Source organism: Rutilus rutilus, assembly GCF_951802725.1.
Source record: "Rutilus rutilus genome assembly, chromosome: 5".
In the NCBI taxonomy this organism is placed as follows: domain Eukaryota; kingdom Metazoa; phylum Chordata; class Actinopteri; order Cypriniformes; family Leuciscidae; genus Rutilus; species Rutilus rutilus.
The window spans coordinates 26,975,106-26,995,338 of record NC_140213.1 but is presented as its reverse complement, the minus strand read 5'-3'; the positions used below and the strand labels follow the sequence as shown (position 1 = coordinate 26,995,338).

The 20,233-nt window shown below is 36.3% G+C and overlaps 1 long non-coding RNA gene across 1 annotated transcript; it reads left to right on the top strand.

The window, feature by feature from the left end:
• The first annotated feature begins 3,042 nt into the window (after positions 1-3,042).
• On the top strand, positions 3,043-7,774 carry LOC311290787. Its single transcript, XR_014627456.1, has 5 exons — positions 3,043-3,637; positions 3,874-4,004; positions 4,111-4,152; positions 4,763-4,831; positions 7,487-7,774. It is a non-coding gene; the product is annotated as an uncharacterized lncRNA (long non-coding RNA).
• The last annotated feature ends 12,459 nt before the right edge of the window (positions 7,775-20,233 follow it).

The window sequence follows — 20,233 nt, the reverse complement described above, 5'->3', positions numbered from 1 at the left end:
TAAAAAGATGTATGCACTGAATATATTAAATAGTACAGCCGAACTAGTACTTACACTGTATTTAGGTGTTGTGTGATATGCAAAAGTAAAGATTTTGGCCAGGTGTGCTGGTTCCTGGATGGATGGAGCCAGGTGTGCTGGTTCCTGGATGGATGGAGCCAGGTGTGGTGGTTCTCGGATGGATGGAGCCAGGTGTGCTGGTTCCTGGATGGATGGAGCCAGGTGTGGTGGTGTGTGGTTGGAAAGAGCCAGGTGTGCTGGTTCCTGGATGGATGGAGCCAGGTGTGCTGGTTCCTGGATGGATGGAGCCAGGTGTGGTGGTGTGTGGTTGGAAAGAGCCAGGTGTGCTGGTTCCTGGATGGATGGAGCCAGGTGTGCTGGTTCCTGGATGGATGGAGCCAGGTGTGGTGGTGTGTGGTTGGAAAGAGCCAGGTGTGCTGGTTCCTGGATGGATGGAGCCAGGTGTGTTGGTTCATGGCTGGATGGAGCCAGGTGTGCTGGTTCCTGGATGGATGGAGCCAGGTGTGTTGGTTCCTGGATGGATGGAGCCAGGTGTGCTGGTTCCTGGATGGATGGAGCCAGGTGTGCTGGTTCCTGGATGGATGGAGCCAGGTGTGGTGGTGTGTGGTTGGAAAGAGCCAGGTGTGCTGGTTCCTGGATGGATGGAGCCAGGTGTGCTGGTTCCTGGATGGATGGAGCCAGGTGTGCTGCTTTGTAGATGGAGGGACCCTGGAGTGCTGGTTTGTAGATGGATGGAGCAGGGTGCGGTGATGTGTGGTAGGAAGGAGACGGCTGTGGTGACGTGCAGACAGATGTAGTCTGGGTTGCTGGTGTGCCAATGGATGGAGCCTGGTTTTGTGATGCAGTGGCTGGTGTTTCCTGTTGTAGTGACTGGATATGGGTGGTAGGGGTTAAGTCACACGTCACCAAATGTAGGACGAAGTTCTCCTCTTCTTGAGGTAGTTGGTCTGGGTTGAGTCTTGTCCAACCTATAAATGGACATGGAGAACACACAAATATAATATATAATATGCAAACGCCGGTGCTGACCGGTAGGATGCTACTGCCAGTGATGCATGCACTCGTCGGGAGAGTGGCATTAAGCAAAGTTGAATCTTCTGTAAAAACACTGAATACTGCTCTTATTAATACATGTGCAGAAAAAACATTAGTTCAAAAATCGGGGTTGACTTGCTTTATTTTTTATTTCAGCCAGTGATGTTGGGAAACGTTATGTGTTTTGTAAAAAAAACATACTCCACCCTGCTCTTATCAATATGCTATTAGTTAAATAGCATTAGATAGCTATTACCGATGTTGGGAGAAACTGTTTATTATTTTTTAAATATGCACATTGCTTCTCTGTATAGCATCACCTGGTCGGAGAGGCAGCAATGTGTAAAGTTTGGCTGATTGTTGACTCCCACTGTAAAAAAAAATCCTAATTTTACAGAGAATAACTCTAAATTTTTGTATTTTTTTAGAGTATTTTTCTGTTATTTTAAATTATATTCAAAACTCTGTAAAATTACAAACAATATCTGTAAATTAATTAATTGACTGTTAATTTAAGGATTCTACCCTTAATTACAAATTACAGTGATTCTTATTTTTTTCACAGGACAATTACTGTATTATTTATACAGTATTTTTCTGTTTTTTTTAATTATATTCAAAACTCTGTAAAATTACAAACAATATCTGTAAATTAATTAATTGACTGTTAATTTAAGGATTATATCATTAATTACAAATTACAGTGATTCTTATTTTTTTCACAGGACAATTACTGTATTATTTATACAGTATTTTTCAGTTTTTTTATTATATTCAAAACTCTGTAAAATTACAAACAATATCTGTAAATTAATTAATTGACTGTTAATTTAAGGATTATATCATTAATTACAAATTACAGTGATTCTTATTTTTTTCACAGGACAATTACTGTATTATTTATACAGTATTTTTCTGTTTTTTTTAATTATATTCAAAACTCTGTAAAATTACAAACAATGTCTGTAAATTAATTAATTGACTGTTAATTTAAGGATTATATCATTAATTACAAATTACAGTGATTCTTATTTTTTTCACAGGACAATTACTGTATTACTTATACAGTGTTTTTCTGATTTTTTTTTAAATTACATACAAAGTTGTGTAAAATTACAATCAAATTGTGTAATTAAATTTGTAGCTCATTATATTAAAGGTTTATATCCATACTAACAATGTAACATATTTCCTTGTGTTGTCATTTTAAAGTAAATGTTATTAGTTTTAGATTTAAGTGTATTTTTACATTTAAACTCTGTAATTCTGGATACAAGCAAACTGCACAATTCATGTTAAATTGACCTTGCTGGTCAGACAGCAGGCCAACAGGGTTCATGGTGGAACATATAGTGCGTTTAGGTCCTCCTGGGAAGTTTGTATTCATGAGGTTTTACTATTTATTTTTTTATGTTTTAAATTAATTTATGAAGCCACTGTATCATTACATATTATATTGTTATATTATAATGCTCATATTTTGTGCAGGCATTAGCTTACTTCATTGTAAATAGAAAAGCCTGACAATGTCACTGCTACAGTATAGGTATTGTGGTATTCCTCAATGTTTCTCACTGACACACCATCTTGAGACAAAACAATGGCACTGACATATTTTAAGATAAGTCAGTGCAAGTTGCTTTCAGGTAAAACAGCTGAAATGTGCATTTTAGTCTGGGACTACAGGCTTAAGCCTTGCTTGTGAAACCCGGGGTATATGTTGCAACTTGTATAGAATTATGCCAATGTTAGCAAAGTGTTGTGTTGGACAGAGGATTAACCCTAAACCAACAGGTTGTGTACGGTAACAGTGCCACACAGGGTGAAAAGCAAGACATTATTAGGCATAAGAGTGTTTCTAAAGGAAAGGCCAATCATTTGTTAAAGTGCAAAAGGGTCATTATGGGTCACATGGTAATAATGTCACCCAGAGTATACCAATCCATTAGTTTTTCATGTAGGTATACAGAATTTTATATGAATACATAGGCAGTGTTTGCTCTGTTTAATAATCTGTTTGCTCTGTTAAATTGCTGTTTAGCAGAGCAGTGGTAAATATATGTTGTTATATAAGTTATTTTAAGTTTAATTTTTAATCATACACTGCAATGAAAACGCCATTTAACCAATTGAATAAATATAACAGCCAGCCTACAAATACAGCTAAATAAATAGCACGTGTATATTTTTTCATATTCTTTCTTTTAAAACATGTCATCTTTTCCTGTAATTGCAATGTTACCACACTATTGGCTGTCTCTCCGAGTTATTTTGAGCATGATTGGTTATTCAGACTGTCATCCAGGAATCTGGCCAATGACAACTATGCGCGCCTTTTACAGGTCAAGTTTGAATATGTCTGTTGGAGTGAGTGTGTGTGTGTATATGTGCTGCTGCTCGGGATCTTCAGTTCTAGCATACGTCGATTCTGTGGCAAATATTGTTTAAAACATGGATTATTTTACATCGGACTGCTACATTTCTATTTTGAGCGAGCTGCGGGATGTAAATGAAGAACAAACAAGGAATATGGACAACGCATTTTAACAACGTGTAACGGACATATTGCAATCTGCGGAAGGTAATAACTTTATATTTTATAAAAACAATTCTGCTACATCAAAATATAGTGTGTTAAATTGAGAATCTAAACGCGATTAGAGCTATATCGATATACTTACATGTTTCAGTGTATTAGGCTAATGTTATGTGTTGCTAGCATGTGTAAATATTGTCAGCTAACGTTAAACGTTAGTAAAAAAAAAAAACACTCCGCATAGTTTTTGACTGCAATGACTGAGAACATTGTCTCTTTAGACGGAGAGGGACTCCAACCACACTCTTTGACTCTAGAAGAATATGCAAACTAGGCTTTTGAATTGTTGATCGCGGGATATAACGTTAGGCCTAACGTTACCGATCAGTCATCATAATATGTTTTGAAGTTGGTGAGTACAATTTTGCACGCTTTCGCAAATGTCTCTGTAAGTAAAATGCTAATATACAAATAGCTAATATATTGCTGTGTATGTGTGTGTTTCCCTCATGATCCAGGAATTTTGGGAATAAATATGATCCAGCCACATGATCTTCAGAGTGAGTATTGTTATATTAAAATACACGTGAAATAGAGGCAGAACATGTAAACTCTGCTCAAAGGCACACTGGTTCAAACCCTCCAGACAATATTTAATCTATCTTCTTGAGTTCACAGGCCTAGCTGACCCAAAAATGTATGTCCTTTTAAAATGAAAGTATTTTCAAACCTGTAGCCTATGACTTAGCCTATGTGAAACACAAGAATGTTGGGAATAAAACAACATTGGAACCCATTGTATGGGAAAACAAAACAATGAAGGCATTTCTCAAGATATCTTAATTAAGGTTCTACAAAAGAGATTCATACAGTTTTGGAACAACATGGAGTAAATAAAGAGAGAACTCTATTTTTTGGATGAGCTGTTCTTTTAATGACATGTTCCCAGGGTCCTTTGCTAAATTAACCTTGGTTTTTATCATAGTAAAAGTTTAGAAACCATGTTTTTATGGTGGATTGATTACAATACTTTATTACCATTTGGTTAGTTTAGCAAAACTCTGGTTAATGTTAGTAAGGGTACTCCAGATTTATATAACACTTAAGGAACACATAAAAAAATGGTCCTATGTCACCCTGATGATTTTTTTTTTTATTTATATTTTTTAGATCAAGCATTGGAACAATGTTTACGGAGCAGACTAAGCACCAACAGAGAAACAAGCCCATCATTCAGTAGTAAGTATCCACTGCAGTATATAAAACAAAAAAAGTTATCTCTTTTTTTTCTCCCTTGTGCCATCCCAGATGTATATCTGACTTTCTTGCCACAGAGATTTTTTGAAAAATTATCCATTATTGTAAGCCAATATAATGCAAGTGCATGCTCCAGAAACTACATGCAGCCTACAAATAGCCTGCTGTGTTGTTCACACAGGAAGTTTTATGCACTTATCATATGAGCTTTACAATGCTCTTGGATTATTGTCAGGATGTGTGTTTGGACTTTTTTGACCTTTAGCATTTTGTTGTCTATTCACTTGCATTATTCGACACACGAACACAAGAGATGGATAATTTTTCTAAAAGTCTAGTTTATTTTTTCAAAAATATGTGTTCATCTGAAGAAAGAAAATCATGTACCTTTCGGACAGCATAAGGGAGAGTAGCCTAAATGTGTTAGCAAAGGGTAATGCGATGGTAAATTAAAGGGATAGTTCACTTTGAAATTAAATTTTGGTATGTTTTAGCTTACCTCAAGGGCATCCAAGATGTAGGTGTCTTTTTTTCCGCAGTAGTTTCAATTTTGATATTTTTAGGTCAAACCGTTCTTGTCTGTCAGTCATTTAATGCAGGTCTGTGGTCACTGTCTCAAAGAGCATGCACAGAGTCCAAATTAAAACAATTCCTCATCGTCCAAATTAAACAATTCCCCATCGTAAGTACACATTGATGGCCTAAGACATGAAACGAGCGGTTTGTGTGAGAAAACGAACAGTATTTATAACATTTTTACGACATTAGATGTCGCCTTAAAGACATTCGTTCCAATGAACTGCCGTAGACAAGGCGACATCTAGTGTATATATATCTATGTACCAGTCTGCGCACGCGTCACACACCAGGATGCGCGCGCGTCCTCAGATCACTTGGACGTGGCTGTGTACAAGAGGTAAAAACGATATAAATACTGTTCGTTTTCTCACACAAACCGCTCGTTTCGTGTCTTATGCCATCAATGTGTACTTACGGTGGGGAATTGTTTAATTTGGACGATGGGGAATTGTTTTAATTTGGACTCTGTGCATGCTCTTTGAGACAGTGACCATAGACCTGCATTATATGACTGACAGACAAGAACGGTTTGACCTAAAAAATATCAAAATTGAAACTACTGCGGAAAAAAAGACACCTACATCTTGGATGCCCTTGAGGTAAGCTAAAACATACCAACATTTAATTTCAAAGTGACCTATCCCTTTAACTGAAGTAATTTTATCTTATAGTAATTTTATTTTATATTTATGGTAATGTGACCTAGGATGGCAAGTCCCAGTGATTCATTTTAAAACTAGATATTGTGGAAGAGTTCAATTTAACAGAATAATTTGAGTTGTTTGTTTGGGTTTGCTATAGTACACACATTTTCATCATACATTTCATATAAAGTTCCATAGGTAAAACTATTAATAGATACGTTAAATGTAACTACCTGCAGGGTTCAAAGAAAAGACGTCAAGAACACACAAACTTAGGTACTTTACACAACAACGATGTACTAAAAACAGAAAAGTTTTTCTTTGTACAGATGACAACGTTATTAAAACGATTCCCGTTCGCACAGATCGGCGAAAACGTCTAAATCGCTGTTTTATCCATGCCACAAAGTAACTGGTGATGTCACTCTGTAAAGAAAGACCACGCCTGTGCACATTCGCATTCACACACGCATGCCTATAGACTAAACACATAATATGCATATGCATGCCTTTACCGTTTTCACAGATTCACATTTCAGTAGTTTAGACCGAGACGATTTTAGGAAACTGAGTCGTGTAAACACGGCCCCTTACTAAGCATATATTAAAAACCCCAGGGCATAGGGATGCTCATGGAATTCATGGAATTTGCCCACTGTCATGCAGATTTTAGCTCAAACCCTAATTAAACTGACCTGAACCAGCTAATAAAGATCCTCAGGATAACCAGAAACAGTTTGGAGCTACACTCTGCAGGACATTGGCCCTCCAGGAGTTTGGCACACATGAACTGAAGGGATAGTTCACAGTCAGGTAAACAAGAAAATTCTCCCAAATAATTTACTCACCCTCATGTTGTTCCAAACCTTTATGCATTTTTTGGATGCCAACATTCTTCAAAAATATATAATTTTAATGCTTGACAAAAGAGAGACATTTCAGGTTTGAAAAGACATGATGGTGAGTAAATGATGACAGAATTTTCATTTTTGGGTGAACTATCTCAAGTACTTTAATAATCTCACACAATGAGAATATACCTTCTTTTTTTTTTTAAACACATATCATATATTTAATTCCCTGAAGAATGGGAGAAAGACCCTCATTACCCATATCACAGCAGTCTGAAAACACCTCCATTTAATACAAATATTGTTGGTTTTATTTTGTAATACAAATTGGCATTTTTAGGCGTTTACCTTGCAATGAAAAAGAATGTCCATTGTTGTGAATCTACATGTTCCTTCTTTTGGTGATGCACATTTTTCAATCGGACATAAGTTTTAGATACCAGACAAATCAGAAGACAAACAGACAATTTAAATAAAAATGTATTAAGCTTGTTTAAAGGAAACAAAAATAATTTAAATCATTTTGAGAGAATCATAGTGTGTCCTTTTTTTCTTCTTCCCAGATGCACCAAGCTGATTACTGGCCGTTTGCTGGATTGCTGTTTATTTGCTGTATCTGTCACTTCTGGTACACTTTTGTTGTATGTTTTGATTTAACTTATTAATAAACTTGTATAGTAAGGATTCTGAATGTAAAGACCATATAATATTTAATATCAGAACTATGTGACCCCCAGGGGTCTGAATAATTCCATTTTATTTAGATTACAAGTTTACATTGTTTAAATACTAATAAATTATATGTAAACACAAGTGCTGCAAATTAAAGTTTGAGATGATTTTAGTCAGTTTTATACAGTTTTTTTACAGACTTATTTTGTCTTCTAAAATAAAACTGTTTTATTACATTCTTGAGCACGTCTTGACAATTTATTGAATGTGTTTGATCGTTATAATTTAGGAAAGGTCTGTTAAATAACAGTGTTTCTCAGTAGAACTTTTAGTGCCGTCACTTTATTAAAGGAGTTTGATTGTAATAATTTAGGAAATACCTGTAAAATAACAGTGTTTCTCAGTAGAACTTTTAGTGCCGTCACTTTATTAAAGGAGTTTGATTGTAATAATTTAGGAAATACCTGTAAAATAACAGTGTTTCTCAGTAGAACTTTTAGTGCCATAACTTTATTAAAGGAGTTTGATTGTAATAATTTAGGAAATACCTGTAAAATAACAGTGTTTCTCAGTAGAACTTTTAGTGCCATAACTTTATTAAAGGAGTTTGATTGTAATAATTTAGGAAATACCTGTAAAATAACAGTGTTTCTCAGTAGAACTTTTAGTGCCATAACTTTATTAAAGGTGTTTGGTCATTATAATATTGGAAAAATCCATAAAATAAAAGTTTTACACTGTAAAAAAATAATCGTAAAATAACGGTAAAAAGTCTGGCAGCAAAGTTGCCAACCACTTACCGTAAAATTAAGGTAAAATATCTTAACTCAAACAAGGAAAAATCTGTAAAATAACAGTATTTTTTTCTAAAACTTTTAATGAAAAATTCTGTAAAATTATAGTTTTTGCACTTTATTGGAATTAAGATATTTTACTTTAATTTTACGGTAAGTGGTTGGCAACTTTGCTGCCAGACTTTTTACCGTTATTTTACGATTTTTTTTTTTACAGTGTTAATTATTGTTGTTCCAGTAAAGTGGATTCATTTCTAAAATAAGTGGACTAAACAGGTTATCTGTCACTTTTTAGAAAGGGGCAGGGCGCGGGATAGTAAAAGTAATATAGTAACATGACAAGTAATGTAACTAGTAACTTTTAATTCCCTGTAATAAGTAAAGTAATATTATAACTTTTACAGAAGGAGTAACAATTCCCTGAGTAACTTACCCAACACCGGTTGTGGTCTCAGTGACTTTCATGCCGTTAGGTACTTTTTTGCACATCCAATCTCTATTCGCAGTGGCACAAGTAGTAGATTTACTTTGACTATGTTTTAAAAAAATACATTAACATTAACACAAGTTAGTCTTAAAGGGCAAAATTAGTAGGATTGTCTCTTGCTGTTTGTAAACACATGATTCAAAGTTGGCCCATGCAGAGAGAGCGGCGATTGAGCGAACTCCAAAAGAGAGTGAGCAGTGTTAGCAAGAACAAAGCAGTGAATCAGAGAAATAAAAGGTCTTCTGATTGTTTCATTTCGGTTACATTCTAAAGCACAAATAAACATGACCCCACCTCCACAGAACCCTGTTGGAAAGAGCGACTTTGGCGGATTTTGTGTGAATACAGCCGAAGCCACCGTCAGCCTTTAATATATGTCTGCTATAAGTGTGTGTGTAGCTCAGACACACAGACCTGTATGATGGAGAGAGAACACAGAGGAAAGAGATGGAGACAGCAATGTAACCTGATTGCTACGTTACTATAGAGTCAGAGTCCTGGGCCCGTATTCTTAAAGATTCTAAGAATCCTCTCAGAAAACTCCTAATTTAGCTTAAAACCTTTTACATAGGAGTCTTAGCTTAAGAGTGATTCTGAGAGCAACTCTTGAGCAAGGAAAAAACAAAAACTTTTATCTTAGTGAGGAGGCGGGGCTGACCCCGTTGCTATGTGTGACAAAATCTTTTGAAGACTGTGATTGGTTGGTTGTCCACGAAGGAAAACAATTTTTATGTATAGGGTCTATTCTAAGCCTTCACATTGAAATTACATGCGTAATCTGGAGCTATAGCATTTATGTGCTGTAACGGAGATGTTAGCGTGTCTTTAATAAGATCGGTCACTAAACATGATCTCTGCATTATCTAATCTATAGCGTCTTATAGGCTAACTCACTGTCCATTGTCTGCAACACATTTCTTCTCCCTCTTCATCTTTCTGCCACTTTCGGCTGTAAACGCCCACATTTCTAAGAATTTTTCTAGAATTTTGTCACTAGGAGCTACTCTTTGCATTAAGATTTTTTATGAATACGGGCCCTGGCTTTTATTTTATGAGAAACCACAGGAAGTCCTGTTTCCCATTTGCGCTAGCTTCCCAGCTGAGTGTTTAGGCTATTTAAAATGACTCTAGGTTGCAGCTAGGCTACAGCCAGATCAGAATTTCTAGTCTTTGCTGTTTGGAAATGTACAGGACAACACCAACAATTGTACAACGGATAGTGAATACATGCATGCGTATGCATTTCAAGGTTAAAAGCCTTGAGAAAAAGCGCTATATAAATGTAACGAATTAATTAAATAAATGCAATCTCACCTTCAACCATCAATTTATAGATGGCATCCACATTATCAAGGCATTTCTTAGCGGATGTGCTAAGGTGGGCATGCATTGGCAGCATTAGTTTTGTTTTAGTATGGCACGTCCCTGTCACCACCTTAGGAGGATGGGCAATTAGCAGCAGGGGCTTCATGCCAAGGGCATACAACTTCTCAAGCTGGAACAGAGAGGTAGAGAGATCAATTAGATACACAAAACTGTAGTTTACAGCTGAATTTTACAGTTTACACTGGGACGGCAGTGGCTCAGTGGTTCATGTAGGTTGTCTACAAATTCGGAAGACTGGTGGTTCAATCCCCGGTTCCACTGAATCAAGTGTCGAGGTGTCCATGAGCAAGACACCTAACCCCAGCTGCTCCCGACGAGCTGGATGGTGCCTTGCATGGCTGACACCGCTGTCGGTGCATGTGTGAAGTTACATCAAAGCTAGGAAACATCTACAAACAATTTTTACATAATTTTTGGATAGATAAATGTGAGGATTTGTATGAGTTTCAACTCCCTAGATATAATAGTAGGAAAAAACAGTAAACATGAATTATATTCTTATTAATAGTGTGGATGTGAGGCAATTTATTAAACTAGTCAATTTATTTGCTTATGTCAAAATAATAAAACACTTTTGGTGAATGAGATGATCGGAAAACTACATACCAGAATGGCAGCATCATCAAGAACGTGGGACTTATTTTTATTTTTTTTCATAGATGCCAACCACTGCTTCTGCTGACTTTTAAATTTTTCCATCTTTTTTTGGAGTCTTACATTTTGGGGTTGTGGATGGTTGCAAAATGAACAAATTTTAAGTCCACAATATATTTTTTCCCCGCAGTTTGGGCAGGTCTTTTTTTGTGACCCTCCAGCCATTTCTGAACAGAAATAGATGGAAGAGAGAGAGATAGATAGATTGAAAGAGTGATTAAAAGAGAGACAATAACAGAAAGAGAGAGATCAAAAGAGACAAGTGAGAACGAGAGAGAGTGGCTCTTAAAAGTGCCGTTGGTTTGATTTGTGTGCGTGTGTGTATATGTGTGTGTGTTGGTGGAGTCAAAGTGTTGCAATATAGCTGTAAAACAAGAAAAAAGCAAAAGATTGTTAGAATAGCATTTGTAGTAAATGATCATTTCTTAATTGTTAGGACAGAGTAATTGTACTTATTAATTGACTACGTATCAATCACAACCACTACGTACAATACAAATCAATCCTTACTGTGCAAATATCAGATTTGTACCACATTCACTTGACACAAGCAAGTACCAACACAAATCTATTTTTATTTAGGCCTACAAATAATGGAAAAGGTGGTCTTCTACTGTCCTGTTGCATAAAACGCTTCTCATAATATCTACTGCTCTCTCTTCTCAATGTCACACATAACTAAAGTAACAATTATGATTCAGTGTCTTTTAAAATGGCAAAGTCTTACAAAAGTATGGCACGAAAGTGTTACAGGATAATTATGTTAATTACAAGTTAATTATGCATTAATTGTATCAGGTATGAACGGTCATTGACATTGAGTCGCACTGAGCAGTCAAATCCTCTGGAAAGACTCCCGGTCCACTTTTTTATTCTAGTCCATCCCCGATTGCGGTAATTCTCCTTAGTTACACTTCTGACATTTACTATGCACTTTGAATAAAACTTTAACCACTGCAACAACACGTTGTTAATTGTTGTCCTCACAACACATGGACAAATACATGAGTTTAAACTGATTTTTGTTGTGGAAGTGCCACATTCCTACTGTGCCGGGGACGGGACAGCTGTCATTTAGCTGGCTAGCTAACGTAACTAAGTTACTTCGGCGGGTAGCCGTGTAAATGATAATGCAACACTAACAAATTCAACCTAAACTCCATGGATGATTAAATCCAGCTACAACTAAAGAAATAACAGCAAAGGTTTTACGTGCTTTTTAACAAACAAACACCCCGAGGGGTTGAGATACTTACTGTAGTCATGTGGCGGGAGAAATGAGTGATAAAAGCGCAGTGATTATGGGTAAGAAGCGTGCGTAACGTGACGTATCGTTGCCGTGGTAACGACTGAAAGTCTTCTGATTCATAATAATAATAATTAATAATATTCGCTGCTATGACAGACAATACATTTGAAAAGAATAAAATATCGTAAATGGTTTAATAAAGTAAAGGGAACAATCTATTTAACACAGCCTCGGGCCATTCTTTAAAACTACTCAATCTATAAATGGATAGTTATATCACAAATAATTTACTGTTATTTAGACAACAAAAATCGGAAGTAATACACTACAATAAATTATAAAAGGAGGACGTTTCGTAAACTAGAAAACAACATTTACCGCTGCCCACTGTGACGTTGTCTAACCAGGGAATCCGTGTGTCCACCACGACAAATGAGCCTCATTGACTTTGTATGGGTGTTGTTTTCGTGGTGCCGACACGTAATTGTAACACATTACGTGCCACCACCACGCAAATCGGGGTTAAGGGGTCGTGTTCATTTCACGTAATTCTGTGAGATCAGGTTGCAAATTGATGTTACGTCAGACATGAAGTAGTGGAACATATTTCTGGAAAAGAGTCCTCAATCTTGAACATTGTATTCTCACTCCTAGACTCCTTCTGATGGTTCATAAGCCACATAGAATTCCATATTTGACCTATTGAACTTATTTCTTGTCAAAGGGTCCTCAAAGGCTTTCTTATTATGTTTATTCAGCCACACAGAGGTTCCTATTTAAACTACTGAACACATTTGTGGCCAAAGAGTCTTTAAACATTAACTTTCTCTGCTTATTGACTTCTCTTAATAATACATTAGCCATACAGAAGTCCAGATTTGACATGTTGAACATATTTCTGACCGAAGAGCCCTTGATCTTGAACTTTCTATTCATAATTATAGACTCTTTCAGACAGTACATCGGACAGACAATTGTCCATATTAATTATTGAACATATTTCTGGCCAACAAGTCCATGAACTTGAACATTCTGTACATGCTCATTGACTCCTTTTAGTGTTTCATCAGCCAGAGAGTAGTCCATATTTGACCTACTGAACATATTTCTGCAAAAGAGTCCTCGATCTTGAACTTTTTAAACATACTCATAGACTCTTTCTGGTGTTTCATCAGCCATGCAGTAGTTCTGATTTGACGACATGAACATATTTCTGACCGAAGAGTCCTCGATCTTGAACTTTCTATTCATACTTATAAACTCTTTCAGATAGTACAATTGTAGAATTGTAGATAGCCAGACAATTGTAGATATTGACTATTGAACACATTTCTGGCCAAAGAGTCTGTGAAATTGAGCTTTTGCTCAAACATGCTCATTGACTCCTTCCGATGTTTCATCAAGCAGACAATAGTCAATAATTGACCTCCTGAACATATTTCTGACTGAAGAGTCCTTGATCTTGAACTTTCTATTCATACTTATAGACTCTTTTAGATAGTACATCGGCCAGACAATTGTCCATAATGACAATTAAATTTTTTCTGGCCAACGAGTCTATGTACTTGAACTTTCTATCCATTGACTCCTTTTAGTGTTTCATCAGCCTGACAAAAGTCCATATTTGACCTGCTGAAAATATTTCTGGTAAAAGAGTCCTCGATCTTGAACTTTCTATACATGCTCATTGACTCCTAATGCTGTTTCTTCAGCCATTTCAGTTCAGATTTGACATATTGAACATATTTCTGACTGAAGAGTCCTTGATCTTGAACTTTCTATTTATACTTACAGACTCTTTCAGATAATACATCGGCCAGACAATTATCCATACTGACTGTTGAACATATTTCTGGCCAACGAGTCTATGAACTTGAACTTTCTATACATGCTCATTGACGTTTTCTAGAGTTTCATCAGCCAGACGGTAGTCCATAATTGACCCGCTGAAAATATTTCTGTTAAAAGAGTCTATAAACTTGTAAAATCAAATGATCATAAAATCATTAACTTCTTCTGATGTTTAATCACCTAGACAGCAGTCCATATATGACCTACTGAACTTTTTTCTGGCAAAAGACTCCTCGATCGTGAACTTTCTAAACACACTCAGACTCTTTCTGATGTTTCTTCAGATGGCTATACAGTATTTCAGATTTGAAATATTGAACATATTTCTGACCGAAGAGTAATTGATCTTGAACTTTCTATTCATGCTTATTGACTCCTGATGTTTCATCAGCCAGAGAGCCAGAATTGATCTACTGAACATATTAATGGCCAAAGAGTCCTCAATCTTGAACTTTCTATACATATTTATAGATTCCTTCTGATGCTTCATAAGCCATATAAAAGTCCAAATCTGACCTATTGATCATTTCTTGTCAATGGGTCCTCAAAACGTTTTAATCTATAGACTTCTTCTGATGTTAAATCAGCCAGACAGAGGCCCCTTTTTGAACTACTGAACATATTTCATGCCTAAGAGTACTCGAAACTTGACTTTTCTATACATACTCGGTGACTCCATCTGATGTTACATCAGCCATACAGAAGTCCATAATTGACCCAAGGAACATATTTCTGGCCAAAGAGTCCTCAATCTTAAACTTTCTATACATACTCATAGTCTCCTTCTGATTCTTCATAAGCCATATATATGTCCATAAATGACCTATTATTATTTCTGGTCAAAAGTTTTCAAACCTCAAAAGTTTTCTCCTCAAAAGTGTTTAAGCTATGTACAATTATAGACTCCTTCTGATGATGAATTAGACCAAAAAAGGTAAAATTTTGACACTGGAGTCAATATGTATAGAGAGTTAATGTTCAGTGAATCTATGGCCAAAAATATATTCAGAGGTTCACATATGGACACCTGTTAAAGGGATGTATCATCAGAAGAAGTCTATGAGTATTTAGTAAGTTAACTTGTGAGGACCTTTTTGCCAAAAATATTTTCAATTCGCCAGATATGGACATCTATATAGCTTATGAAGAATCAGGAGTCTATGAGTATGTATAGAAAGCCGAAGATCGAGGACTCTTTGGTCAGAAATATGTTCCTTGGGTCAAACAGGGACTTCTGTATGGCTGACGTAACATCAGAAAGAGTCAACGAGTATATATGGAAAGGTCAAGTTTCGAGTACTCCTTGGCCAGAAAAAAATTCAGTATGTCAAATATGGACTTTTGTCAGGATGATATAACATCCGAAGATATCAATATGAATGTATAGTGTTCATCTTTTAGGGCTATTTGGCCAGAAATATGTTCAGTACATCAAAAGGGGACATCTGAATAGCTGATTTATCATCAGAAAGAGAATATAACTTTATATAGTTTAAAAACTTTGAGGACCCTTTGATCCAAAAATAAGTTCAAAAGGTCAGATATGTATATCTAAAAAGCTTATGTAGCATTAGAAGGAGTCTTTGAGTATGTACAGAAAGTCCAAGATCAGGAACTCTTTGGCCATAAATATATTCCTTGGGTCAAACATTGACTTCTGTAAGGCTGATTTGATATCAGAAGGAGTCGATAAGTTTATAATAGTAAAAAACATTTTGAGGATTCTTTGACCAAAAATATGTTCAAGTGGTCAAATATGGACTACAGTCTGGCTGATAAAACATCACGAGAAGTCTGTATAGTATGAGAAATATGTATAGTAAGGTTAAAGTTCAAGGTCTCATTCCAGAAATATGTCCAGAAGGTCAAATGTGGACTTCTCTATGGCTTATTTAACATCAGAAGGAGTTTATATGTTTATTATAGTCAAAATCCTTTTGAGAACTCTTTGGTCAATTTTTTTTTCAATTGGTCAAATATGGACTACGGTCTGCCTGATTTAACATTACAAGAAGTCAGTCTATATGTATATTGAGTTAATGTTCACGGACTCTGGCCAGAAATATGTTCAGTGGGTGAAAAATTGACTACTGGCTGGTTAATATAACATCACAAGAAGTCAATCTGTAGTATAGCAAGACAATGAGCAAGAACTCTTTGGCCAGAAATAAGTTCAAAAGGTCAGAAATGGACATCTATATGGCGTATGAAGTATCAGAAGGAGTCTATGAGTATGTATAGAAAGCCCAAGATCGAGGACTCTTTGGCCAGAAATATGTTCCTTGGGTCAAATATGGACTTCTGTATGGCTGACGTAACATCAGAAAGAGTCAACGAGTATATATGGAAAGGTCAAGTTTCGAGTACTCCTTGGCTAAAAAAAAAATCAGTATGTCAGAAATGGACTTTTGACAGGATGATATAACATCCGAAGATATCAATCTGAATGTGTAGTGTTAATCTTTTAGGACTCTTTGGCCAGAAAAATGTTCAGTACATCAAAAGGGGACATCTGAATAGCTGATTTATCATCAGAAAGAGTCTATAACTTTTTAACTTTTAAAAACTTTTGAGGACCCTTTGATCAAAAATAAGTTCAAAAGGTCAGATATGGATATCTATATGGCTTATGTAGCATTAGAAGGAGTCTATGATTATGTATAGAAAGTCCAAGATCCAGGATTCTATGGCCTAAAATATATTCCTTGGGTCAAATATGGACTTCTGTAAGGCTGATTTGATATCAGAAGGAGTCGATAAGTTTATAATAGTAAAAAACATTTTGAGGATTCTTTGGCCAAAAATATGTTCAATTGGTCAAATATTTACTACAGTCTGGCTGCTATAACATCACGAGAAGTCTGTATAATATGAGAAATTTGTATAGTAAGGTTAAAGTTCAAGGTCTCATTCCAGAAATATGTCCAGAAGGTCAAATATGGACTTCTGTATGGCTGATTTAACATCAGAAGGAGTCTATGAGTTTCTAAAAGCAAAAAAACATTTTGAGGATTCTTTGGCAAAAAATATGTTAAATATGTCAAATATGGACTACAGTCTGTCTGATATAACATCACAAGAAGTCTGTGTAAGTAGGAGAAATATGTAGAGTAAGGTAAATGTTCAAGGTCTCTGGCCAGAAATATGTTCAGAAGGTCAAATATGGAGTCTACACGTTTATGATAGACAAAATCCTTTTGAGAACTCTTTGGTCAAATTGTTTTGCAATCGGTCAAATATGGACTACTGTCTGCCTGATTTAACATTACGAGAAGTCAGTCTATGTGTATAGTGAGTTAATGTTCACGGACTGTGGCCAGAACGATCTAACGTTGTTCAGTAGGTCAAAAATAGACTACTGTCTGGTTAATACAACATCACAAGAAGTCGATTGAGTATAGCCAGATAATGTTCAAGAACTCTTTGGCCAGAAATATATTCAGTAGGTCAAAAGGGGACCTCTGTATAGCTATTTATCATCAGAAGGAGTCTATAACTTTATATAGTTTAAAAACTTTTGAGGACCTTTTGACCAGAAATAAGTTCAAAAGGTCAGATATGGATATCTATGAGTAGGCTATGCACTTCTGGCATTGCACACCAGCTCTAACTCAATCCCATGATCATTAAAGAGATAACATATGTGTTGCTTCATTGCATTGCACAAGCAATTTAACGTTGTGCATTGAATAAAAATATATAGGCAATGCATTTCGTGCATTGCATTGCACACCAGAACTAACTTCCCACTGTTCCCACTGTTCTCCCCATGTTCAATAAAGAGATAACGAATTCGAATTCTTCAAATTCTACAATAGCATTGCATTGCACAAACGATCTAACGTTGTGCATTGAAGAATAACATATAGGCTATGCACGCATTGCATTGCATTGCACACCAAAACTAATCCAAAGTTCATTAAAGAAATAACATATGTGTTGCTGCATTGCATTGCACAAACGTTCCAACGTTAACGTGAAGAATAACACTTCTTGCATTGCATTGCACAAACGATCTAACGTTGTGCATTGAAGAATAACATATAGGTTATGCACATTTCGCATTGCAAACCAGAACTAACTCATTCCCATGTTCATTAAAGAGATGACATGTGTGTTGTGGCATTGCATTGCACAAACGTTCCAACGTTAACGTGAAGAATAACACTTCTTGCATTGCATTGCATTGCGCACCAGAACTAACTCAATCCCACGTTCATTAAAGAGATAACATATGTGTTGTTGCATTGCATTGCATTGTAAAAACGATCTAACGTTGTGCTTTGAAGAATAACATATAGGCTATGCACGTGTAATGAAATTAGGTGATTGACAGCCGGATTTGCCTATCAGCGATCAGTATCCGTAATATAAGGGCTGATTTGTTGTTGGCCGTGGTGCGTCACGTCCGACTTTCCCCTTTGTGCCCGTGTTTACGGTGGTTACAGTGTCGTTTTGTCCGGGTGTCGGTGTGTTTTCGGCGCTGCTTTAGTGGATCTAGTGACCGGTTGCCTCTCAGGTATGGTTTCCTGTACCCCATTGTTATCGGTGGGCTGATTAATAGACCTGTGCCTGTACATTTTCTATTTGGGGTGATACCTTGACGGGTTCTCCCTCTCGTTCACCCTCTCGTTCACTCTCTTTTTATCTCGTTCTATCTTATATTCTATCGGATTTGCTGCGTTGCTGCCGTCTTCCGCTTTGCGCTACGGACGTTTTGCTCACATTCCTGCAGTCCTGCTGTATACTGTCGTGCAGACGCCACCACCATCGTTGTTGAAAGGGGACTGTTCGTCTGGTTCCGATTGTGTGTAGTGGCTGCTTTCTGTTTGTGTATCAGCAAGGAGAATACGATAATCTCATTTTATTGAGAAAGTACTGCGTAATTAAAATGAAAGTACAGTGTAACTTTCGGTAATTACAGTGTACCTATAAAGTACTTACGTGTAAGTATAGGGGAACAATATGTAAAGTCTTGGGAATAAAGGGGTAACAACCAGGAAAATACTGCGTTATTAAAACGAAATTACAGTGTAACTTTCGGTAATTACAGTGTACCTACAAAGTACTTACGTGTAAGTATAGGGGAACAATATGTAAAGTTTTGGGAATAAAGGGGTAACAACCAGGAAAATAACAAATTATTTAGGCAAATTATTTAGACTAAGTATTTTAGAATCTTACTTTTGGGAGCAATTTAGCGAGTACATACACTGCACCTTTTTGTAATAATAGTGTACAAAAATACATAAAGGCTTTTTTTAAATCACGGGATACATATCAGTGCATTTATAAAGTAGGCTAATTTGTTATTATTGCAAAGGTGCACTGATTAAGTTTCAAGGCAAGTAAAACTATTGCAACTTTTTTTTTTTTTTAAATGCTGGGAAAATATACTCTTGTTCCATGTAGTTACAGGGTAAGTATGACATTGCGGGCTGTAAATTAAAGTGGTGTTTCTTACCCTCTTGTTCCGTGTAGTTACAGGGTAAGTATGACATTGCGGGCTGTAAATTAAAGTGGGGCTTCTTACCCTCTTGTTTCATGTAGTTACAGGGTAAGTACAATAAAAACACATGTACACACACAATCTGATATCACTCGGAAAACTTTATTTGAAAAACAACTTATTTCAAAACGGATTTACAGCACTTTGTTTCTCTTGCTTGGTTTCCTCCTCCTCTTGTTCCTCTTCTTCTGAAGTGAAACGATAAGCGTTTGTAAGAAAAATACCAAATATTTTACATTTTTAAACTGTTGACTATCGCTTCCGACCAACTGTCACCTGCGCGTTCATGAGAGGGTTGAGAGAAAGTATAAATACAAGTTGTCCGCGTCCGAGCTGTGCGCAGCTGTCGTGTACGCGTCCAAACTGGAGTATAACAGAGGCTTAAAGCGTGACGTAAGCGCACCGAAAAACCAATGTTGAATTATTATTTTTTTTAATGTTTTTATTATTGCTCACAACAAAATACAAACAATAACAGATAATAATAATGAAAAACAAACCATGCAGAAGAACAGAGACACCAGTTCTCGTGCACGTTTCACATCAAACTCCCGCGAGAATGCAATGAACGCTTAAAGCTTCACCAAACGCCAAGCCATTCAAGCCGCCCCTATGAAGCCGACTCTCATGCACTCGCTGGTGAAAGTTGGTCGGTAGCGAAAAGATGAGTAAATTATGAGAACATTTCTGGGTGTACTGTATTTTCTT